This window comes from Trachemys scripta, chromosome 2, assembly GCF_013100865.1.
Source record: "Trachemys scripta elegans isolate TJP31775 chromosome 2, CAS_Tse_1.0, whole genome shotgun sequence".
In the NCBI taxonomy this organism is placed as follows: Eukaryota; Metazoa; Chordata; order Testudines; family Emydidae; genus Trachemys; species Trachemys scripta.
The window spans coordinates 92,023,050-92,048,930 of NC_048299.1; the positions used below are offsets into that span (position 1 = coordinate 92,023,050).

The 25,881-nt window shown below is 40.0% G+C and overlaps 1 protein-coding gene across 1 annotated transcript in view; it reads left to right on the forward strand.

Moving 5' to 3' along the window:
- Positions 1-6,960: 6,960 nt before the first annotated feature.
- HECW1 (HECT, C2 and WW domain containing E3 ubiquitin protein ligase 1) overlaps positions 6,961-25,881 on the forward strand; it is a 381,766-nt gene continuing 362,845 nt past the window's right edge. Inside the window, exon 1 of the mRNA XM_034759497.1 lies at positions 6,961-7,155. The gene's annotated coding sequence lies outside the window, so the exon portion shown is untranslated. The remainder of the gene's footprint in view (positions 7,156-25,881) is intronic.

Consider the following 25,881-nt stretch of genomic DNA (forward strand, 5'->3'; position numbering starts at 1 on the left):
TCTGTTGCACAAAGTGGACCCTGCTACTGCTCACTAGAAGTTCTGCAGTGAGTTTTGACTTACTGCTGGCCACACAGCCATTTAACACGCAGCAAACTAGTGTGCTGTAGATTGACACCCTGCCTTGCTGCATGCTAAGTCTCCCTGTAGACACGCCTTAGGACCTTCTTTCAGCTGCCAATAGTCTCCCACTTCCCCAGTGAGAGAGACCCTCATGCCAATCAAAGCAGATATCCAAATTCTACAGTATATCGGGCACACAAATACACCCTGGGGGTGTAAATGAGGAAACCTCACAGTGTACTGTTGTATTAATTGTGAGAGGGTGGCATGCCACACCTCTGCTTCTTCCACAAACATAAGACTGCTTCTGAGGCCACCTTTCTTATAAATGTCTCTGGGTAGCTTACTTGGTGTTTTAATCCTTCCACCAAGTACACTGCAGTATTTCTATATCCTTACACATTATGTCTCAACTTTCTAACCCCTTCTCCAAAGGCAGGGGAGAGCTGTACTCAGGAGACCAGACCCCTTCATCAGACTCTCCTAACCTTCTATCTACCTATCTATCTATCTATCTATCTATCTATTTATTTATTTATTTATTTATTGCTTGCTCTCGCTTCCCCCCCCCCCAAGGAAGTCTTCCTGTGCCCTTTTATACAGCTTCCTCAGTAATGGGCTAATTGGTTCATTGACTCACTAGCCCCAATCTGCCCTGATAATCAGATACACCTCTGTCCAATTAGGCCTTCTCCAGGGGAACCTAATTAGTACTAATAGTGACCAGAGTGCTGGCTCACGTGCTAGTCCTCAGTCACAGGAATATTTGAAGCTATCAGGAGGCTATGGGCCAGAGTCAGAAAAATTAGGTATTGTATCATGAGAATTGCAAAAGCAGAGAGTGAGATAATGGCAGAGGAGGCTTGAGCCTAAATTTAGACCAGGAAGCTTGCAGGGTGGGAGAGGGGAGTTGAGGTAAGTAGGCAGGCTAGAAAAGGTTCAGCAGCTCACTTAAAATTCAAATAAGCATCTGAACTATGAAACTTTTGTCTGTTAGTTTCTCCTTTCCTTTTCAAAGCATTGTTCCCGAGCAAATAACATTGTTCCTAACATGGTGGTGGTATTCCCTTCTTACAACTAGAAGACCCAAATTAATCTGATAACTATTATCTTATTTTCTGCATCACTTATCACAGTGCTACATTTGAAACTGTTTGCAATTTGACTGTGTATTTACTAGGGATGGCCATGAGACACACAGTTCGTAGCCTGAGCTGGTTTTTGGACTCCTCAGTTTACTCAGACTCTATCAATGGACAATCTGTTAAGAGTTGCCTCTTTCTGGGGATTTTTGTAAGCTCCTTATATTTTGTGGCAATGAGTATGGTATCAATACTTAGATTATATTAGGGTAAATTGAGGTCTATGCGAATATAAAGGACCAGATTCAAAATTCTGATCTGGGCCCAGATTGTGAACTCTAAAAAAAATTTGAGAGCCTTTGGACAGCATATGGAGTTTAGTCCTGTTTGAGGCCCAGAATGAGAAAGATTCATTCCTACACTAGACACACATTTTCTATACATAAAAATGTCTTGATCCTACTATCCTGCAACCCTGCAGGACTAGAAATGAGAGGCTCCCTCCTTTCCACTGGGGCCCACCAGCACTTGATTCTGTGCCTTCCAAAGCATGAGATTAGAAGTGAGCATCATGAATCTCTTTGGAACATCTTCTCCAGTGGTTGAAAGCTCGTCTAGCTTTTGTTCTAAGAGATGAGTCAAAAGATATTCAACCCTAAGCTTATTGTTGCTGTAGACTGAATCATTTCTATCCTTGGCCTAGTTTTGAGGAGAATATTCCCCATTTAAGAAAAAGGCAGAAACATTTTTGAGACAGGGTTTTTTGTTACTTTTAGGGCTGTCAAGTGATTAAAAAAATTAATTGTGCTGTTAAACAATAATAGAATACCATTTATTTAAATATTTTGGATGTTTTCCTCATTTTCAAATATATTTTATTTCAATTACAACACAGAATACAAAGTGTACAGTGCTCACTTTATAATTATTTTTGATTACAAGTATTTGCACTGTAAAAAAACAAAAGAAATAGTATTTTTCAATTCACCTAATACAAGTACTGTAGTGCCATCTCTCTTTATCATGAAAGTTGAACTTACAAATGTAAAATTATGTACAAAAAACCCTACATTCAAAAATAAAACAATGTAAAATTTTAGAGCCTGCAAGTCCTCTCAGCCCTACTTCTTGTTCAGCCAATCGCTCAGACAAACAAGTTTGTTTACATTTGCAGGAGATAATGCTGCCCACTTCTTGTTTACAATATCACCTGAATGTGAGAACAGGTGTTCTCATGGCACTGTTGTAGCTGGTGTCACAAGATATTTATGTGCCAGATGCGCAAAAGATTCATGTCTCTTCATGATTCAACCACCATTCCAATGGACATGCATCTATGCTGATGACGGGTTCTGCTCGAAAATGATCCAAAGCAGTGCAGACTGATGCATGTTCATTTTTGTCATCTGAATCAGATGCCACCAGCAGAAGGCTGATTTTCTTTTTTGGTGATTTGGATTCTGCAGTTTCTGCATTGGAGTGTTGTTCTTTTAAGACTTCTGAAAGCATGTTCCACACCTCATCCCTCTCAGATTTTGGAAGGCACTTCAGATTAAATCTTGGGTCTAGTGCTGTAGCTATCTTGAGAAATCTGACATTGGTTCCTTCTTTGTGTTTTGTGAAATCTGCAGGGAAAGTGTTCTAAAAATGAACAACATGTGCTTGGTCATCATCCAAGACTGCTGTAACATGAAATATATGGCAGAATGCGAGTAAAACAGAACAGGGGACATATAATTCTCCCCCCCCCAAGGCGTTCAGTCACAATTTAATTAATGCATTATTTTTTTAACAAGCATCATCAGCATGGAAGCATGTCTTCTGGAATGGTGGCCAAAGCATGAAGGGGGCATACGAATGTTTAGCATATCTAGCACATAAAAACCTTGCAATGCCAGCTACAAACGTCCCATGCAAACGCCTGTTCTCACTTTCTGGTGACATTGTAAATAAGTGTGCAGCATTATCTCCCGTAAATGTAAATAAACTTGTTTGTCTTAGCGATTGGCTAAACGAGAAGTAGGACTGAGTGGACTTGTAGGCTCTAAAGTTTTTTGCATTGTTTTGATTTTTGAGTGCAGTTATGTAACAAAAATCTAAATTTGTAAGTTGCACTTTCACAGCAAAGAAATTGCATTACAGTACTTGTATGAGGTGAACTGAAAAATACTATTTCTTTTATCATTTTTACAGTGCAAATATTTGTAATAAAAAATTATATACACTTTCAATTACAACACAGAATATAATATATATATAAAAATGTAGAAAAACATCCAAATATTTAATACATTTCAATTGGTATTCTACTGTTTAACAGTGCAATTAAAACTGCGATTAATCATGATTAATTTTTAATTGCAATTTTTTTTAAGTCAATCACGTGAGTTAACTGCGATTAATCGACGGCCCTAGTTTTTGTTTTTTGTCTTTTTTTTAATAAACCATTGGCAGTTGTTCAAAGCAGCTTTGTGATTTGAAATGTTAGAAGTAGACTCAGCTGGATGGATTAATGGTCTGAGTGCAGATGAAGGGGTCAAAGCTACATGATAAATGTGATTTTGCTAATGTATATATTTTGTGTCAATATGAACGCATGTTCTCTCTCGCTTACATGTATGCAAAATATGGTTCTGTTACACTGGTGCAGCCCCACTGGCTTCACTGAAATTGCACTGGTATAACCAAGAACTGATTTTGGCTTTATATTGTTTTGGTCTATAGACTTTCTGAAGGTTTTTTTGTTTGTTTTGTCTTTGCCTGTTCTCTGCAATGTTGTCTCCTTATTGTCAGAAGTGCAGTTTTCCACACTATTGAAGAGCATTGACTGGATTGTATGGGGTTAGGGCCATTATCAACCCCAAAGTGTGGTCTAGAAGAAGTTGGCTGGCCATGGAGTAGAATGCATGGCGTGTTCCCTTAAGAGGTATGTTTTTTCTGTATTCCAAGGAACTTCGGAAGGCACTGTGCTTTGCAGTGCAGTGTGGCTCACCCCTGCCCTGACATTAGGCTTGCCTCTACAAGGCAGAATTGAGTGCTGAGTAAGGATTGCTGGATTTAGCAGTGTCTATTTTAGAGCACTTGCACTATTGATTTCTCCACATTGCTAATTTAGAAACATAGAACTGTGCCTGCTGTGAAATTTGTGCTCATTTCAGGTGTCATGACCACAGGAATTGGTATAACTGGATGAAATTTTAGCTCTGTCTTGTCCACTTTACAACTTTTAAAGGTTGCTGGTATTGAATGATTCAGAAAGTGAAAAAATAAGATACTCCCCATGTCCCATGTGTGATGGTAACATGAGGAATCCCTGCCTGACCTTGAGGCATTTACATTTACAACTGGTCGAATGGGTGTACTATAGGCAGGCATGTCTAGTATAGCACAGCACACAACTTTCTGGGAGATCATTAGGTTTAATTATTTCATTGCTAGATCTCTGTAACTAACTGCACCCACTGTGTTAGGGATCATTCTGTGTGTAATGGCCAGTTTGGTTTAGTGTTGGAGGAGGGGGCTGGGGTGGCCAGAACGTGTGTACGTATTTCAAATTGCTAGTCATATCCCTGCCGTCAGACATGCAGCCTGATGTCCCTTGCATCATTGCTTTGGCTTCCATAGTTGCAATGCTATTACTGCTTCTAAAATATTCTTTGTATTAAACCTGCTGCATATTCATTTCATTGCGTGGCCCCTGGTTTCTGTATTGTGGAAAGGGGTAAACAATATTTTTCCCCACCCAATTAATGATTTTATAGATCTATTGCACAGGTTATTTAATCCCCCTAATTTAAGGGTGATTAAAATATTGAACCATTTTTTCCCAAACTTGGCTTGACTTTCTTTAGGCGGTGAGGACTATGCTCATGCCAAGTTTCAACTTTATTTCTACTGTTTTATTTTCTTTTTTAAGATAAATGAGTTGAAATGCCACAAAACATTTTTCACAATGGGAAAAGACCATTTTAGGAAAACCTTTCACTAAAAAATAACTAAGCTGATTGATTTCAAGCCTTTCCTAAGAAAAACTACCATTGGGGTGATACCAACCAGGGTTCAGAGTAGCAGCCGTGTTAGTCTGTATCCGCAAAAAGAACAGGAGTACTTGTGGCACCTTAGAGACAGGGTAAATTTCAATCCTGAAAGAATTTATACATGATTTTAAAAAAGGGGCTTTGAGAAGTGGTTTCGATATCTACCTTGACCATGAAGTAAACACTACTGGGAACACCTGTGCACATTTTTTTGTCACTTCCTCAGAATCTATTGCTTCAGGTTACAAATTAAGTTCTATGTGAGCCTGGCAAAATTGCCATGAAGATTTGCCAGTTTAATCAAAAAACATACTCACCCAGTCTTCACCAGGATGAATAAAACACTAACGATATTTTACTTGCTTATATAAAAAAAAATACTTTTTTGGGTTGAGTGGGGAAGGAGAATTTTAGAAGGCCGATCTATCTTTCGTCTATTCTAGCCGAAACCCAAAGCTGATGTTTTGCGGAAGTGCCTTCCTTCTTTTCCTTCACCAGATGGATACACATACAATACCTTGTCTGTGGATGCTCACTGGAAACTCCCAGCAGCATTCCCTGTCTATTTTTGGTGAGTTGATTGATGCAGGAGTTTGATGCTAGCACAAATGCGGAACCTATATGGGAGTAATGAGTGCGTGGCACCTTTACACAGATCATTAGCTGTGGTTTGCAACTCCCCGTTCCAGCTGGAGATCACCTTTCTTTGTCAAGAAGTACAACTCGTAAAATGCTCTCGGTACGGGGAGAGTGGGGGAGGAGAGAACGCGGAGATCCCAATTAGATAGGAAGGAAATTGAATGGTGTGTGGTCCCCAAGAGAGGGAGGTACAGCTGCTAAAGCGGCAACGGTGCCTTCTCGGGCTATCCTTTCAGATAGGTCTCTTTGTGTGAGAGAAAGAAATTGATGATAAGATCCCATGACGATAACGGGCTAGGGGAGAGCCATTGGGAGGGATCTGAAAACAATATAAGGAAATGGAGAAGGCGGCAAGTTGGACTCACTGGGCCTGGTGCTGCTCTCACTTACATCAGGTTAACCCCTTTGATTTCAGTAGTTACTCCCCATTTATGCCAGCGTAGCCGAGAGCTGAATCAGAGCCTGAATGTGTATGTGAGGTGGATGGAATCCGAGTGTGCATTTGTTGGATTCTGTGTGTAATCCTGTGCGTGCTGCATTAAATGAGTGCGTCGGGGGTTCTGTGCGTGAGGGGGGCGGGGAGGTGGTGAATTCCACGAGGGAATTAGGTGTGCGTTGGACCTAGTGGCTGCAGGGGTGGCGGGTGTGCACAATTCCATTTGTGAGGGGGAAGGGGTGGCCGTGAACTACCATGCTCGGGGAGAAAGGTGTGCTTTGGCCTCTGCGTTGTGGGTCTTGGATCCCAAGTCCGAGGTGTGTTACAACTCCACACACGGAGATGTATTCCAGAGCGGTGTCAATCCTGGAGGGTGCTGGACCACGACACGCGTCATTGCAGGCGTGTGAGTGTGCTGGAGCCGATGCGTGTGATGGGGAAGACTCAACACACGCTTGCGGTGTGTGCGCGCGGGGGGAAGGTGGGGTCGGCCTGGGGGGAGGTGAGCAGCAGCAGCAGGTCTCCCGGATCCGTGTGTGTGTGCGGGCGGGGGAGGAGGGGCCGGGTGGCGCTGAGCAGTGCGAGCCGCGGCTTGCGGTTGGCTCCATCCGCCTGGTACCCGGAGAGAGGCGGAGGGGAGGGAGGCTGGAGGTAGGGATGGGGAGGAGGAGGAGGGAGCAGCGGCATTAGCGTTGCAGGCGTATCAGTGCGGCTGCCGGTGCTGGACTGTGGCGCGTCTCCGCCGGGATTGACACCCCTGGCGCTGTGGGGACACGGCGCGAGCCGGGCGCTGAGCTCTCCCGCTGCACCTGGCCATGAGCCGCACGTGTGGGATCTAAAACCTGCCCTGGCTCCTGCGCGGGGGAGCATGATCTGTGCCCGGGCCGGCATCCTCCAGGTAGGGGGCTGCTGCCTTTCCCTCCCCTCCTCCCCCTTCCCCGTTCACAGCCGCTCGCGGCGGGATGGGCTCTTCTTCCCTCCACTCTTAGGGAAAGAAAAGGCCCTGAACGCCCCTGGGGAGGTTTAATTTTACTCCTGGCATAAGTCGGGGGAGGGGAGGGGAGGGGTAGCTGGCCGCCCCTCCCCCCCCCAATGACATCTTGTCTCTGCAACCCGGGCTGTGTGGGGTGAGATGCACATCCTGGGTGTTGGTAAATGCTCACCGTAAAAAGGCAGCAATAATGTTCATAGCTTGCTTGGGCTTGGGAAGGGTGGGCTCTTGTCAATTAGGGAAAGGAGGACCCGGTTGTCTATTAAGACGTGGGCCTTCTGGTAAATGGTCCATGTTGCTGGCTGTACTAGCGTGCAGGGGCTGGCAGGTCATACAACAAAGAAGCCCCCCTTACCCCCGGGCAATTTGTTTTTTTGGACTGAAACAGGTGGAGATGAATGGCTGAAGGGGGATGATTGGCCTCACCCGTTTGACACAGGACTCAAGATGCAGTGGTAGGGGTTGAGAGTGTGTGTGTGTGTGTGTTCGCTCCATGTCATTTGTTTCAGAGCATCTTTCAGTCCGACCACTGGTTTGGGTTTGCCCGATCTGGGAAGGGAAATGGAAAGCCATATGTATGTTGGATGCTTGTGTTGATGGGGAGTGGGAAAAGGTGGTATGGATCTTGTTCTCAGGACAGCATGTAGGATGTGTTTGATTATTTGCTTAACCGTTGGCCTGTCATCTGAAGTTCACTAGCAAGCAAATAATTATTATGAGCTACATGCCATTTGTAGTTGGCCTCGCTTTGAGAATGTGAACATCGAGGTTACAATACAGAGTCCCATACTGGATTTTTGATTATTATTATCTGGGCTTTTTTTCCCCTTTCAGTCCCTGGCTCCTTGACAATGCAGCACATTTTTAAACATAAACTGTGCTTTTTTTCTCTATGTTGTTCTGAGATAATCTTATAATTTTATATCTTGGTTACTACATTTATTTTTGTTGTTACATCATAACATTTTTAATCTTTTATCACTTGTCATAGGCAATTGAATTGTCACAACTTATTTTAAGTATGTTAAGATAAATGGCATAGCCATAAATAATATAGCGTGTAAAACTGCCAGATACTGCGTTTATCATTTAGCATAGCATATATACATACAGTTAATTTGGTTTCAATTTGCACCACAGCCCATGTAATTATTTTTAATAGTTGCAGAAAAATAATTTGGCCTGGATCTAGTTTTTTGTATCCTTCAATTTAGAACTGCAGTAGTACCTTTTTATGCTGCACTCAGCTGAAGTGCGTAGAGAGGCTGTACAACAATCACTCAGACTAAAGGAGAATCCTTCTGCTACCCTCTTGTTCATGCATTTAATAACCTGCCATCTGATTCAGTGGGGCACGTATCCCTATATGAAGAGAGCAGCAATTAGGGGATATGGAACTGCTTTACCAAAAATGTCACACAGCAGGTGGTCAGTTGTGCCTTTCTGATCAGTGATCACACTAGGATTGTAGTTATTACAGTAATTCATTTTAGATTGGGGATTCATTTTGAAAATTTGGATTTTCCACTAAGAAGGGATTATCATTCCTCTGTCTCGTGTTTGTTTTTTGTAAATGGAGTACAGCATGTATTCGGCTGCAGTCTATACTTGGCTTGTTCCTGTCTCTGAAATACACACATCACTGGGATACATAGGTGCTATGTTTATGTCCATTTGCCAGCACCAGAAATAAACTTAAAAAGCACACTTCTTTTTGTCAATGTACAACATTAATCCCGTTATTGAATTCCCAATCAGGTATGGGAAGAAACAGTATGTCTTTCCAGAGGAACTATTAGTTCTGTTTGTTTGTTTGTTTTCAGTGTTCTAGTTTGAAAATATTAAATCGAAGAGTTGGCTAAAATCAGAGTTTTTGCACAGTCAGGGCTTGAGAAGAGCAGTAAATGAACCAGGATGTGCCATACACGATCTCTTGTATCACATATTAAAGAGTGTGTTGCAAGCACACACTTAGATTTGGACTCTTAAGCAGGCAGAAGGTTTTCAAGTATCATTTCAGCTTTTTGTTTATTGGAAAACAAAGTGGCTCAGAGTGAGAACTGTTTGGATCAGTGACTCTAACAGGAAATGTCAACATATGAAGGTGGTAATGATTTATTTAATAGCAAATCATATGATTATATCCACAACAGCCCAAATAACTAACCAGTACAATCAAATCAAATCACATGTTCCATATTTAAAATTGCCTGTAATAAATAATTGGCTAGTCATTTCACAGTCATTGTTTATGTTGTGTGTGTATATGCAGTCTGATCTGCATTCCTTGCAAACCCAGGATGCTTCGGTGAAGTTTTGGAAATACTACTAATGACACCAAGCAGCACCCTCATGCCAGCTAGAAGCCAAATGTTGCTCATTTTACTTTTGTGAGTAGTCCTAATGAAGACAATGCAATTACTTGCATAAGTAATACAAGTAGGATTTGGCTTATCCACTACTTTTTTTTCTTTTTTTAGCATTGGGAAAGATGTGTGTGTCAGTGAAGGAGTGGAAAAAGTTCCAAAATGGGGGAGCGACTATACCAGACAGTTAGTTTTTGGTACTGGGCCACTTGTAAACAGACTTTGTCATTTATTCCCTAAAATTGTTTGAAATCTTTGAAAATGTGAATGCATAAGTTAAAGTGGCTCCTAAGTAGTTTTTACTCAAGCAAACGCTGTTAAAAATAAATAAATCCAACCCTAATTTGGACAAATCAAGAACTTCAGTCTCAAAGACTTTTATTATCCTAAATCCACTTAAAAAAAAGTACATCTCCCAAACTAAAAATTCCAGTCCATATGATAGATTTTTGCCAGCACTACTATGTTCTCATATATTGACATAGATGTACAATTTATCCTGCAAGACAAGCACTTACAATTTAACCGGCTTTTCTTCAAATTTAGACATGAAAACCAAATGGGTAATAAATGAATACCTTCAACATCTATATAATCTGGCCATTTTCAAGAAAGATCTCACTATCCATTAATATCTTAGTTCCCCAATGTCATTCTTACAGTATCTTAAGGTAATGATGGATCAAAGGAGCTTGTAACATTTCAATTAGTGTTTTTAAAAAGTCCCCTGCAGGACTAGAGCATGTGGAAGTGAAGAGCGGGGAATTAAACTGTCAGGCTTAAAATCATATAGGGGCAGTTTTCCCCCTCCACTATTGCAAGGGAAGGAGTGCAAACAGCAGTGGATTTGGGGTATGGTGGGGGGCACAGAAAGAAGGAATGCTGGCTCTGTAGGATTCTCTCCCTCCTGATCACAGAGAGGCTATCCTTCGCAGGAAGTAGACTGCAGATGGGGAAGAGGGGAGCTGGTAGAGGGAGGGTTAGTGTCTGGTTCAGCAACTATCCTTGGCAACGTTTTGCCACTCCATCTCTAACTCCATGTGGATCCTTGGACTAAATTAATGCTGACCCTGTCATCATTAACTAACACAAGTTCTTCCTGCACAGCAAATTCCCTCCCCCTGAAAGGAGTGGCCATCCAGAAGGCATTAGCAGAATGGCTCCTGAGGAGGCTATGCTGCCATGGAGGTCAGAAAGCAGCATGAAGGCTTAATGCCTTTGTGGATCAGCCAAGATCTTGGGAGATCTGTTTGGAAGTTGAACTCCTTCCAGTTCTGTGAGGGGCAAACACTTCCACTGTGATGGTAATACTAGGTGGAAGCTCCTTAGCCTTGTCTACATTAGGAATGAGAAAAAAATCCCACCAATGACAGTTTCATTGGGAGCCCTAGTGTAGAAAGGGCTCCCACCGCCACATCTATTTCGATTGCCATGTTAGCTAAACCAGCTTTTCAGTAAATGTAACTAACGTGGTGGTAAACACACTGGAAGTCACCAGAATTTTGTCTACACCAGGGCTTTTTTTTTGATGCTTTCACTGGTTGGATTTATTTTGTAAAATTCCCTAGTGTAGGCATGGCCAGAGAGTCAAAACCTAGAAAAATAACTCTCTTAGAGGATGATTTGGCTTATATTTTAAAACTATATACCCAAACTTATTTTCTCATGTATGATCTATGGCATATCAATCTGACCATTAAAATTAAAAGAATTTGAAACACCTTCCTATTTTTTGTGTGTGCTACTTTTGCCAACTGTTTACTTTTAGTATCTCTCTCTCAGCTTTGACAATAAAGAGAGGAGTCAATTTAACTTCTCTTTAAAACTTCTGTTTGGTTTTAATTTTTGGTCCATTTTACTATCGGGTTTCCATGTACCAGCACCATCTCCTAAACATTGTGTGGCAAATACTGCAGGCAAGTATTTATTTTCTTTTTAAAAAACCTCCACAAATACATTGTCATTTGGCATCAGATTTGGTAAACATTTATTGTAATTAAATTTAGAATTTGGGCCAAATTTGACATAACCATTACCTTTAGATTTATTCTTAAATAGAAAACAGGATATTCTTGTGTCTCTCTCTATGCATATCAGTGAAAAACACATGCTGATGCATCCAGAAAAAAGTAAAAAGTACAGACATTAATAATAAAAGGCATGCTGGCCACATATTTCAATAAATGATGTACAATCAAGTCTTGAGCTCATCAAGATGTTTTAAAATTAAGAAGAAAATCTAGCCAGTTCTTTGGCTTGTTCAGGCCAGGTCATCTTTGTCATACTCCATGAATGGTAGCCAAATTGCGAAGGAACGGATTTATGAGTCATTCTTGTAGTGTGTCATCTTTTCTATGGCTAGGACATCCTATAATTGAATAATTCATTTATTCCAGGGGGGCAGTTTCAGGTTATGCCATTCTGTTGCATTGACCAATGAGCAGCTGGCAAAAGATGACATTTAGGCATCATTCTTTACTGTGTTGCACCATGTACACTCAGTTACACTTCTTTGCAGTCTGGTCAAAGTGGGTGTAAAACACCTCCAAATGTTAGCATTCAGACCCATTTTTGAGAGGTGTAAATGACCACACGTGGTGCAAGTAGTGAAAAATCAGGGCCACCATCCGACCCCAGTAAAGAGTACATAGAGGGAATTTGCAATTGACTCTTCATTCTTTTCTCATATAACTGTCCCATTGGTGTCAATAGGAGTTTTGGCTAATTAAGAATTGCAGGTAGACCCCGTGGGTAGAAAAAAACATCTGTTTGTATTCATTTGTTCAAGCAAAAAAGGATGTGGATGTATTAGCTCATCTGAAGTAGCCTGAATTAGGAATTTCAGCATGGGCCATGCTGTGCTTAAGTATTTTGACTCCCCATTTCCTTGAAATCCAATGCCCTGTGTACTTCTAGAGGCTGTGAACAAGATTCTACTCTTCTTTATACTGGTTCTGTGTCAGGGAAGTTACTAATGATTTACACCAGTGTGAGATATGAATCAGGCCCTCTTTTTGTGATTGAATGAATACCATGTAAAGAGGTAGCATGATCTAGTGGATAAGGCACTGAACTGGGTATTGGGTGATCTGGATTCTAATCTAGGGGCTGCCATTAACCTTCTGGGTGACCTTGGCGACTTCAGCTCTCTACGACTTTGTTTCCCCTCTCACCTTTTGTCTAACTTTTCTATTTAGATTGTAAACTTTTCGGGGCAGAGACTCTCTCTCACCAGGTGTTTGCCCAGTACCTAGTACAAGGGTGGCTGAACTCAGGTGGAGACTATAGCAGCTATCATAATACAAATAATAAAGTATGGTACTTCTGCATATAGTTTTTTATGCTGTTTCATTACTTGGCTAATAAGAGGGAACCCTCCTGTTCCTGTTTTGAGATTTCAAAATAAATGATCAGCCAAACTCACCCTAGTTATCAGGGCATAGTAGTATATCACAAAGTTCTTTGAGAATTCTGTGCAGTCAACATTCCCTTAATGGAGAACATAAGGTTGGTGGGGAAGAAAATGTGTGCATACCCTCAAAAATGCTGCTGTTGAGACTTTTGCTAAGGTTTCATTTTATGGATTGAGTAAAGCCGCCTCTCTTACACATGTTCTGCGTAGGGGCAGGCCTATGCCATTCCCAGAGGTACTGTGATGTCAGGTATTCTGGGCACGCATGAGTGGCTATGGTACTGGTAGACCACTGACATTTGGTTAAAACCTGAAGTAAAATTCCCATCTAAGTCTTTAGGTTGAAATATATGTGTTTGTCCCAAAATTAAAACCCATTTAAACTTGAGAGTTCTTAACTCCTAAAACAGTAATATGTACAGAACGTATCCTGTACTGAATTGCCTGTATTTAGGTAAAACTGAACTTGGATTAAATAAATGAATAATTTCTTACATGTAGTCAGCACAGACCTTAAAGAGATCTGATAGAGTGATTTGTCATCCACCAGCCTGTTCAGTAGTTATCTAGGAAAATTAAGGTGCTATTATGTTATATATTTTACATTTTTAAAATATTGTTTAGTTAACAATAAGATCTTGAAAACTAGAAACTGAAATCTGTCTTCCTACTGAATTGATTTTCCACTTTGCGACCACACACTAGGCTGCAGAGCCAGATTTTTGGGATCTGGGAAAACTGCAGCTCAGTGGAGTCTAGGATTTATTGGAGGGGAAATTTATGTGGGATAATCCCAAATTTCACATGCAGCTGTTGTCTGGATGCACCGATCAATGCACTTCAGGCTTTGCCAATATTAATTTCAAACCGCTGTGTGCTATCATGGCATACTTTATATCATGCAAAAGGGAAGATCTGTTACTGCTCCTTCCAGCCATGGGTGGGTGAGGAGTAAGACTTTCTAGCTTTTGTTATTTCCCCCTCCTTCCTGCCATGGGGGAGGGAGAGAGTAAGAAGGAGCAATTGTACATTGGTGCAATTCTAAGAAAGTCTGAATTGAGAAGAGACTAAAGGGGGTAACCCATCCCCAAATCCTAAATGTGCTGCTGTGCTGGTAGTGCTCTCCTTTTTCCCCAAAGGGAAAAAATCCTACTGAAGTATTGTTTTCAAACACGCACCTATCACCACCGGTATAACACAAATTGCAGGGTCTTTGCTAACACATATAAAAAGCAATAAGGAAGGTCAAATTGGGACATGTCAATACTGATAGTATTCCTTTAAGAAGGCATGTGATTTTATTTTTCAGCCAGTATTCTATTGCAGACTCAGCAAAATGGCAAACTGTTGTTTTGTCACATTTAAGGCAGCACATCTATCATTTATTGGGGATGCAATATTTGGCTTGCATCATTAATTATGGGTAGAAAAGATGCACAACATACACGCATCATTTTGACTTTACATAGAAATGCTTTCTTTTTTGCATATAAATATGTTTGTTGGAGGAGGAGCATGCAGCATATGCTGTGTGAAGCAGCATATTGTAAATGGCAATTTTTTGTTGCAACTATAAGATGCAAGAGAAAAAAGACATCCTGGCAGTAGATGAAATATTTAATTCTGAAGCTGGAACATCAGATTTCTAAGCTGATACTGTTCAGGCTTCATGAAAGGCCTGTTAGCCATTAAGATATATGCTGTCTGGGTTATGGAATTGTACATGATATGTAGAGATTATGGATGAGATTCTTTCACAAAGCTAAATTATGTAATGTGAATGCATCATATAATTTTAAATAGTAGGCAGTGCTGGGTCAGCACTATGACTCAGCAATACTACATATATGTACTGAGTCATAGCAGTAACTTGAAGCCAAGATGGAAAGACTATTATTAAATAAAATTCCATGGTCCAAAATTGAGCAAAGCTCCAACTATATATATTGGGAGTTTGTTCAATTAAAGACTGCAGAATCTGGCCTATTTTTACTATCTATCCAAAACTGAACATCACAAGGAACTTGGGCTATTGTTTTGCCAGGCCCAAGCATTGAAACTTCCCTCTAATCACGCTAACATCAGAGCCAAAGCAATAGAAATATATGCTGTATTGCCCACTCAAACATTCAAAAATAATGAGTTTGAACCCGCCAAAAAATCATAAGATATTTTTAAATGGTTGGGTTCTTTCTATCTATTTCTGATTCTTGAGTCTTTATGATATCTTCTGGTCACATTGTTAAGCTTTTTTCTGCAAATGTGAGGACTAGAAACATACTTAAAAAACAAACACCACCGCCCTCCCAAAAGCTGAGATTCTCACGTAATCATATAACTCCAGGAGCTGGGATTTTCGATAAAACATCAAATATTGCATTACGTGCAATAAAATCATGAGAATTGGCAACACTGTATATGAAGGCCTAAGTTCATTCTCTTTTTATTTTTCTTCTTTTTTTTCATTACTTTATTATTTCATTAAAAACAAAATAGTAAACTAAAAGGGGCACTGTCCACCTAGACATTACAATTCTTTCTGCACTTTCAGTAGTGTCTTGGATCATTAATGTAGCATTTTGCCACAGTGCCATATTGGGAGAATAAAAAATCTTATATTCTGTAGTGTATTTATAAGGCCAGTAAATCTGAAATGGGAGGTGGCAATGGCATTCTCTCCTTGCTCCTTCTCTTTCTAGCTGTACCTGGGGCCAATATTTGTGCAGACATTTGTAAAATTAACTCAAGGGATGATGCAGAGAACTGGGACCCCAAATTAAAAAACATTCTGGAGAATGGCTTCATCACATAAGCAGACAGTCTCAAGAGCTCTTCCCAAGTCCCGAGTGCTACCACCGACTGTTTGCAAAGAGTATGCTGTCTGAACCTCTCCTTCCTAGCCTATTTTTCTGCATTCCATACTGAATTTTACCTCATTTCAAAGTGGAAGCAAGCCTGCTGTGCTTACTCAGGTAAAACTCCCATTGAAGAGTGAGAGTTTTGCCTGAGGAATGACAAGATCTTTTGTCCCGATCCAAATCACAGCCTGTTGTTAGTACAGACCCACTATCTGCTTCTGAAAGTCAACATGGAATTTGTGCTTATTTCTCAAATCATTTATTGGGCACCATGGTTCTGCCATTGTGATTTTGCTAGGGGTCTTCCTCTCGACACGCCAGTTTCCATTCTCTTAATAGCTTTGATTTAAAAAAAAAATGGGTAATTGCAAAATGCTGTGGTTACCTGCACCATAGCTCACTACAAATGTAGCAATTTCTAGCCTATGCAGTCTTTTTATGTCTCAGACAATAAAAACATAGATTAATAATTCTCTTAAACTAAGATGTTGTCTTGGTTGCACCTAAGAGTGTGATGTAGGCAAAAAACTTAATGTCTGTATTTGAGCAATTATACTAGGACAATCCTGAAAAATTATTAAAATATATCATCTCAGCATAAGTGTCTGAATGCTAAAGTATCTCTGGCTTGTGTGTCCAATTGCGTAAAAGGAAGAAGCAGGTGCAGAGAGATCCCATATCATAAAGTGTCTAGGCCAGGCTAGCAAATTATGGTGTCTCAAACACTGGATTTTCATATCACTGGAAGGGAATGGGAAAGACTGGGGCATGGTTTCTGCTTCCCCTTAGTAATGAACAATGACTGTGAAGGAAATGTAGGTGGGTCTTTAATGGAGGTACAATAGAATGTTATGGGCCCTTTTGTAGTTTCGCTTGCCACCTCCTTGCTGCTAGGGTTCAGAGGAGGGGGAAGAGGAAGGGGCTAGTGACAATTCCCAGAGAACATAAGCAGGAAGAATGCCTCCAGGAGGTCCGATTTTAAAGAGCGGGTCCTAAATCTCCATTTTGGAGTTATAGGGTCTGCCTGCTGCCCTATCCCTCTTTGAGTGTTGAGCACAAACATTGGTGTTCTGGATGCCCCCAGGTAGGAGTCAGGGATGGGGAGAAGGTTCTCTTGCACTTTCCTCTCACCGTAGTACACCTGCCGTAGAGAGCCAGAATCTGACGTGGTAGCTGTACATTTCACCTCCACGTGAATATGATTTTTGGATGCTTAGAATTGGGTTGGTTGCCCAGGCTGGGGTCTCTGAGTGGGGTTGGAGTATACCTTGGTGTTCCCCCATTCTACAAAAACTGCTTCTCCTCTGACTTCCGGGGTAAGAGGGGGTAGAAGTGATATTCCAAAAGAGGCTACAGGAGAAGGTGGCTGGACTAGAGGAAAGGGCGTCTTTTGTATTTTCAAACTCTTGTCAAAATGGGAATGAGAACGTGCTGTGGGAACCCTCCAGATTTGTTTAAAAAGCAATTCACGAATTTTGAATATCATAAAGTTCGCCCATCCCTAAGAACCACCAGCATTTTAACATTTCGCCAAACCTGGTGGAGCATTTCATAAAATACATGTCATGTCCTTTTCTTCTTTGTGCACATCATAATGCACAGCTAATAGAAAAATGTATTTTAGCAAGCTGTCTCTTTGTACAAGAAAATTAATCTCTGGCAATAAAAGTTGGTGATGGGTGGTTGGGTTATGTGTGTGTGCAGGTTTTTATTGCAATATTTTTCTAATGATTGGAAATAAATCAGCTGATGCAAATTTTCTTTTGTAGGAATTATTTGTTAGCAACATATGATTCTGACTTTTGACTATAAGTTAAATATGATCATTGCAACCTTTTTTTATTCGTGACCCAATTCTGCAAGTGCTCTATGCACATGTATAACTTTACTTGCATAAGTAGTCCCACTAACTTTACTCACTTGAGTTGTCTTATTGAAGTCATGCACATATGTAAATGTTTGCAGGTTCATGGATTATATGAGGCCAAGTTGTGTTTGCTTTCTTCCATTTCCCTTTTCAGCATGGTGAGAAATAGACAGAGTGGGTAAGGCATTATGAAGAAGAGTGCTGATTAACAGTGTATCAGCTAGTAGCTCGGACAGGTTCATCATGATTATAATCAGTCTGGTTGATTTGTGACCTCTTTGATCTACTGTCTCTCTCAGAATCATTATAATCTACTTGCTGGCCTTCTATTAACTCACAGATTGGTGACCAGACATCCTGATTTTATCAGGACTGTCCTGATATTAGGGGCTTTGTTTTCTATAGGACCCCATTTCCCCCCATAATGATTTTTCACACTTGTTATTTGGTCACCCTACTCACAGGGAGACCAAGTTCACCTTGTTTAGTTACTAACTCTTTGAGTTTTGGTAGGATACTTCTGCTCTTTTTTGAGATCTGAATTGGTCTGTCTTGATGGTGTCTTAATTGGAAGAAACAGGTTCTTGTTAGGCTTGGTTAATGCAGTAGTTTTTGGATTTCTGGTACTATTCTTGGTATGGATTTTGGTGGCTAAAGCAGAATATGGCAGCTGTGAAGTACACCTCTACCCCGATATAATGCGACCCGATATAACATGAATTCAGATATAATGCAGTAAAGCAGTGCTCCGGAGGGGAGGGTGCGGGGCTGCGCACTCTGGCGGATCAAAGCAAGTTCGATATAACGCGGTTTCACCTATAATGTGGTAAGATTTTTTGGCTCCTGAGGACAGCGTTATATCGAGGTAAAGGTGTATGTGATGAAATTTCCTGTAAGAACATACATACATTTAGGGCCTTATCCAGCAGTCTTTAAAATATGTAAAAATACCCTTCATTAAAATGGAGTTATGTGCAATAACTATGAGTAAAGACTTCTAGTTTCCAAATTATGATGAGAGAACTTTCCCTCATATTTTTGATATTTAAAGTCAGATTGTACTCTGAAAAGTGACTGTGAAATAACTGTGGGGTCCCACACTTACTGTGTCCTGGGGATTTCCAGTTAAAATTTGCTAAGCTTATAAATAAGTTGTTTTCCCCCCCAACTGCCAGCCCTTCAAACTCAGCCAGGGACCTGAAAGTCAAGCTGTGTTCTTACTAGCAATTGTTCACAACCCAGAAACAGTGAATCTCTAGGCCAAATTCCTACTCCAGTGCCACTTTATTGTCTTCACATTTTGCCTTCAGTTACACATGTAAACTCTATCGCTTTCAGATGTGTTATACAGGTGTAATAAACAGAAGGCATAATTTGAAGATGTTTGGATGATACAGATGGCCCTCTTAATGGAGTTTAGTTGACAATTCTGTTGACAATGAATGAGGAGGATGAGAATTTAGTTCCCTCTCAAACTTTTTTGGTTCTTCTGCAGGGCTGACAGTAATAGAGGAAAGTAAAATCTCTTGTCACTGAAGTCAGAGGGTAAACTCTGAATACATCACAAGTAGCAGAGCTGCTGACTAAAAAGGAGCCATTTTTACATAATTGCTTTTTGGAGTGGAACTGAATTTTAGTAGAGAAACTCAGAGCTGATGAGCAGACATTCTTAGAGATAGTGAACTAATTTTTTACTGTGATGTTCCTTTTCCATCCTTCCTTGTATTGCATTTAAGTTCCAAAGTTCTATCATTTGAAAGGTTGCTGTTGAACTAGTCTTCCTTGTTCATCTTTTACAACATTGCATCTTTGCACTACTGCACCTGCTCCCAAGTCAGATCTTGCAGGTAGCAGTATTCAGGAAGCAGGGTTCAAGAAGCCCTGAAAGGTCTTAGCCAAGTGCTAAGTCACAAAACAGAATGTAAGATAGAGGCATTACTATGATCTATAGAGAATCCATGAATTATGTATTTAAAACAAAAGACATGGCAAACTAGGTGCACCTCTGAATTGTTGATCAAGGTTATTTGATATGGCAGTTGCTAAGACAGTGTAATTATTATGTATGTTTTTTCTGAATACTAAAGTAAAGAGCTGAATTCATCTCCATGCAGGCTACCCTGAGGCTGCCATAACTCTCGTTTTAAAAAATGTCTCATTACGTCCATTTTCTTGAATATATGTATTATTATGCATAGATGCTCTGATCCTAGCCAAGTTGCTGAAGACTCCTTTCCTCTCTCTGAGTTGCTCATCTCCCACACAGAAATGAAAGAGAACCTGGCAAAAGCAGTCTGATGAAGTGCAAATATGAAACAATTATTTATATGACGTGCAACAGTATATGTGCATGTGGGGAGAAGGGAATCATCTAAGAGAGTTGGTGGAAAATTTTCCAGTGGAACTGGTTTTTGTTGGAAAAAGCTGTTCTGATTAAATCAAAATATTTCATTAGGTGGTATCAAATTTGTCTACTTTTTTTATGAAAAATTATAAAAATGTTTAATTTTCATAAGGTTGAAATGCTTGTTTAGACTATCATATGTTATATTAATATATTCCTTTACATTATAAATTGTAATAAGTATAAATCAAAAGTCTAGAGTTTATACAAAACACTTTGACCTTATTGAAATGCAACACTTTGGTAAGGTTGTTTTGATATTTTGGCAATTAAATTTTTCAGAATTTTTATTTCACAGGAAATTTTGACGTTTCTTTGTGATTCAGGATGAAAGAAAGAACAGAAATTCTGACTTTTGCCGAGCTCTTTTTAACAGGGATGAGCGTGTAAAATTACAACTGTCTTCTATGCATCCTCCCCACCTCTCTTTTTTTTTTTTTTTTTTTAAAGCCATGGGTCCAATCTCGTGCCTGACCTAAGTACTAGCCTTACACTTGGGATGCATTTGGCTAAAGAGGTCTAAAATAGTTGTGAAAGGTTGTATTATATTTTCATGGGTTACAGGTGAATGGACTATGGGGGGTTGAAGGCCATAAAGAACTTCTGCTAACATTTCTGTAACACATTCTTTTAAGATTGAGATACCAAAAGAAAACAATAGACTCACAGTCTTTAAGGTCAGAAGGGACCATCATGATCATCTGACCTCCTGCACATTGCAGGCCACAGAACCACATTGCAGGCTACACAACCAAGTTAGCAAGTTAACTTGTGGGAGGAACAAATCTATGTTTTATCATTCTGAAAAGAAAAATGATTATGGCTAAACAAAATCATTTTAAATTAGGCCCCTGTTTCCTTTTTTATTTTCCTTTTTTCTTTTTCAATGCACGTCGCCTTAGAGTGTTCTTCCAGATTTCTGCAGATATTTTTTGTTGTTGTTGAGACCAAACATTTCACTGCTAGAATCCTTTCATCATTATCTCTTGCCTCCCCATCCTCATCTCCTCCCCTCTTTTTCAAAGCACCCTGCTAGTGGAAGCTGGCATTTCCTTTTCGCAGTACCATGCTTGCATGTAAAACATTAAAACATTTTGGGTTAGACCCTCAGCTCGTGTAAATCAGCATCACTCCATTGCTCTGGCCCTTCGTTTCCATCTGAAATTGGGAACTTCTTATGTTCAATTGAAAAGTAAAGATCCACATTTTAACACAGCTGTGCTATGCTTTAATGCAGTAAAGGCAAGATCGCTATAGCAGCGTGCTCAAAAGTGGGCTTAATTAAGAAGGAAATGTACTGTTTTGACTTTACATCTACCATGAAAGTGAGAACCAGACTTCATTTTATTGAGCAGGAGAATGATAGCCCTTACTAAACAAAAAACATTTTAAGGGCATTTTGCCTTCTACTTCCATTTCTGTGGTGAACAATCTTAAACAAGATTTTTTTTCATATGCTTCTCTATAAGTCATTCTCGTTATATTATTATATTATTGCAAGCCCTTATTTTTATTGCTTAGTGTATTGAGATTTTGATGTGGAAAGATTGCATTTTTCTCAGTGTGTGAGTTTGTTCAGTCATTCATTTGTTCATTGTTCAGAGCACATTCTTCTGCAGCAGTAGCATAGTTTCATTGTTCTCATCTAAAGATGTAATGTCTAAGATAATGAAAAAAGAGAAGGCTAATGGATATTTTTTATTGTTCTAAGAATGGTATTTTTTATAGGAAGTCTGTTCTGTTCACCAAGATATGGTAGGCAAAATTTCAGGAACGTTAATTTCTTTTGTGGATGATTAAAATCAACTCTTACAGTGAAAATCTATTTAAATAAGTAAATTCATACTTAAAGAAGGAGCTGGTTTTGTTGTAGTACTCGTTTGTCTTCTGGATAAGCATAAGTTTACCACTGCACTACAATGTGATTAGTTTAATGTTTCGCCATTTGGTCTGGGCACTGCCCCAGCAGCATACCAGAGCTTGATGGATACCTGCTGGAGGGGACTTGGATAGACCAATCTCTCAGTTATCACCTTTGCCACCTTGTATCAACATCCTCGAAGTATTCAAGCTATTTTGCCATACCTGTGTTATGTCATTCTTATTGTTCAACCTGTAAAGTGCCAGAGTTGTGGCAAGTTTTCACCTGTTAAATGCAGTGAAGCCAGAATCAGATACAAAAGGGGGAAATATCCTCAGTAATGGTTATTTCTTAAAAGCATAGTTCTGTATTTCCCCAACTTCCTCCAGGCAATGTTGTTATTCGGAAAGTGTCAAGACTTTTTATACAAGTAGGATTTATATAGAGTGGATAACGTTAAAAAGTAATAAATACTATACTACAATCTTGACTTTAATTCTGGTATTACCAAAAATTAGAATATATATTGCAGTAAGCTGCTTATATTACACCATGGGTAGGGCCAAATCCTTATGGCAGAGTGCAGCCTGGGTAGGCAGATAAGTGAAATGAAATCCTCCACACCAGACCTTGGAATGTCTGTGGAGCCACTCTATTGAGTCCCCTTTGGCATAGAGGCCCTTTGTTGCCCGTATGTGTCCCTGCTGTGTGGTGATAGACTGGGCTCTGTTTCAGAGTTACTTTTTACACTAGATGCACCAAGAAACAAAAGGGACTAAACTGACCTATTGGCAGTGGTTACGGAAAAGATACAAAGCTACCAAAACTCAGGAACTGATATATAGCAAAGTGTCTTGCAAAGTCCAAGGATCACTTGTATATTCTTATTCCACTTGAACTGCCTGCAGTTGTTGACACTGCTGATTAGTTTCTTCTCTCAATTTCTCTGATCTGTTCTTTCCTGGTTCCCTTCTTACATAACTGACCTCTCTTTTGGTATCCGTTTCGGTGAATCCTTATCCTCTTTTCTTCCTTTATCTTTGGCATCTCTGTGTTTTGTCCTTGGTCCCTTCCTCTTCTGACTCTTTACCACCACATCCACTCTTGTTTTTAAAGACACCATCTCTGTGCTGACACTCAAAACTACTTTTTTCTTCCTCCAATCTCAGCTCCTTTGTGCAGTTTTGCGTCTCCACCTGTACTCCTGCTCATAGATACTCCACAACTATTTCAAACTGTGTCCATCCAAAACTCAATCTCTTATCTTTCCTTCTAATCCCTCTTTACTTCCTCCATTCTGTGTTACCATTGACAAATTAATTTTTTCCCCCGGCTTGCAATCTTGGTGTCTTCTTTGATTGCTCCTTTTACAGTCTCTTAATTCTTTCTAAGGTCACTAAAAGTTTCAGTTCCTCTCTATCCCCAGTACTAAAACCTTTGTCCATGTCCATCTCTAATCTTGCCTACTGCTATCTTCTCAGTTGGACAAACTGGCAGGGAGACCAAACATTCCTGCAGCATTGTTTTTTTCTCTGTCACTCTCAGCATGTCACTCCATCTTTGAATCCCTTCACTGCCTCCTATCTCCTTACTATATCTAATTCATGCTCACTTTCACCTTCAGGTTCCTGCATAATGTCACTGCCAGCTACATCTCCATTCTCATGTCCTCCCACTTTTGCTTAGTAGACTATATATCCAACTGCTCCTTTCCTCTCCTCCCTCTTTGTGGCATTGCAAAATTTTTAATGCTACCCCTTCTACTTGGTGGACAAAAAGTAGGTGACTGCTTGAGTGACTCCTTTCTTTCCTCCCTCAAATATTTCTCTACAACCTACTCCTTCTGTGAATAGTCTTTCACAAGTCATCTCTTCACTCTCCTTCTTACCTGAACTGTCGTGCTGTATTTTATCTTGTCTGTATAAGGCTTTGGGGCAAGGACTATGACTTATGTTTTGGAAAGGACCAGAGCAGCATGATATAAATTATTATTGGTCAGACTTTGCATAATATTAATATACATATTCTATTAGATCTTGTGACACTGTATATTAGTAATAAGCATGATACTTACATTTTCTAAAATACAGGAAAACCTCCTTATCACACCTTGAATTAAAATGTTCTCGCTGAATAAGCTGCTGTTCTTGATGCTGCTCTGCAACACTTTTAGCATTTTCATTCACATAGGGTATGTGCCTATAGTATCACTCATTGATAGGATATTGCTGTTTTCCTTTCCCTGTCTACTATGACTTTGTTTTATTGCTTTACTGATAGATATAGCATTCAGTGGAAGGACGTGACCAGCAATAATCAGACAGATACAGTCACTATCACATAATTACGTAGGGGGAGGTTTTTACGGCTCACAGGGCAGTTGGGCACCCACTTTCCACAGTGTTGCCAATCCCAAGAGCCAGCCCTCCAAAATCATGAGTTGGGCTCCTCAAAAATCATGTGATTGGCTTAAAAAAAGATTTAAAAAAAAAATCACAATTTGGGGAGTTTTTTTTATTTGTCTTCTGATGTTGGGAGTGCTTAGGGCAAGGGTTCTCAAACTCGGGGTCAGGACCCCTCAGGGGGTCGTGAGTCATTACATGAGGGGTTGCAAGCTGTCAACCTCCATCCCAAACCCCGCTTTGTCTCCAGCATTTATAATGGTGTTCAATATATTAAAAAGTGTGTTTAATTTATTAAGGGGGTTGCACTCAGAGGCTTGCGATGTGAAAGGGGTCATCAGTAAAAAAAAAGTTTGAGACCCACTGGCTTTGGGGATGTGTTTTCAAGCTCTTACTTGCAGTCATGAGGCCTAAAAACATATTCTTTTAAAAAAAATGAAAGCTGAGATTTTCCCATTTCCCCATGAATACAGGAGCTGCAAACTTAAGAAAAGCAAAAATTATTGTGAAAGTCACAAGAGGTAACAAACTGCTTCCATTGAAACTCAATGAGAGTTGGGTGCCTGACTCCCATTTGTGCAGTTGAATCTCTGTCCTGTAAAATTTGGGATAGGAAGCAATGTTATTTTCTGGTGGTTTTTTTTATTTGGCCCTATCTTCACTTTCCTTGCAATCCCCTGATCGTTGTTATAATGAGATTTTTTTTTACTGAACATGAATGTTCTATACTTTTAAAAACACATGTCTTCTCTGAGGGTTAATTGGAAGGAAATCTTTGAAAGTAGAGGGAGAATCTTTTTTGCTCAGGCTTTCTGCTCTTAAAATATTAAATAAAGGAATCAAATGGAAATAATCCCCAGTGATAATACCGCAGGGAAGGCTTAATTAAGAAATGAAATTGCATTAAAAATGACCTGTTGTGGACTGCCAATAAGCCAACAGAAGATTGAGAAATTTGTTAGCAATGTCTGCCCATCAGTAAGAAGTTACACAGTGTGCAAAACCTGTGCATTTTGACACTAGGCAGAAAGGTAGAAAGAGATTTTTAATTAATTACTCGTTTTAGGCCAGGTTTTATAATCAATATCCCAGTAGTAGTCTGTGAAGTTTTTTTTTAAAAGCTCAGTGGGTCAGGCTGATAATGTCAAGGGACAAAGGCCACCGTGGGTCTATATACATGCTTTGTACACTAGGCAACAGGATATTTATTTAATGATCACAGGAATTTTGAGAGATTGGGCCATATGCATCGATGGTATAAAAGGCAGCTGTTAATAGTGGAAATTATTTGGAGGGTGCAATTAGAAGCGTAAGTGTTTGTTAAAAGCCCAATCTAAAGCCCACTGAAGTAGATGGCAAGACTCCTGTAGATTTCAATGGACTTTTAGTCAGGGCCTATATCCCTTTAATCAGTGGGCACCAGATTCTTAAAAGATTTTCATGCTTACATGGGCCAAGAGTGG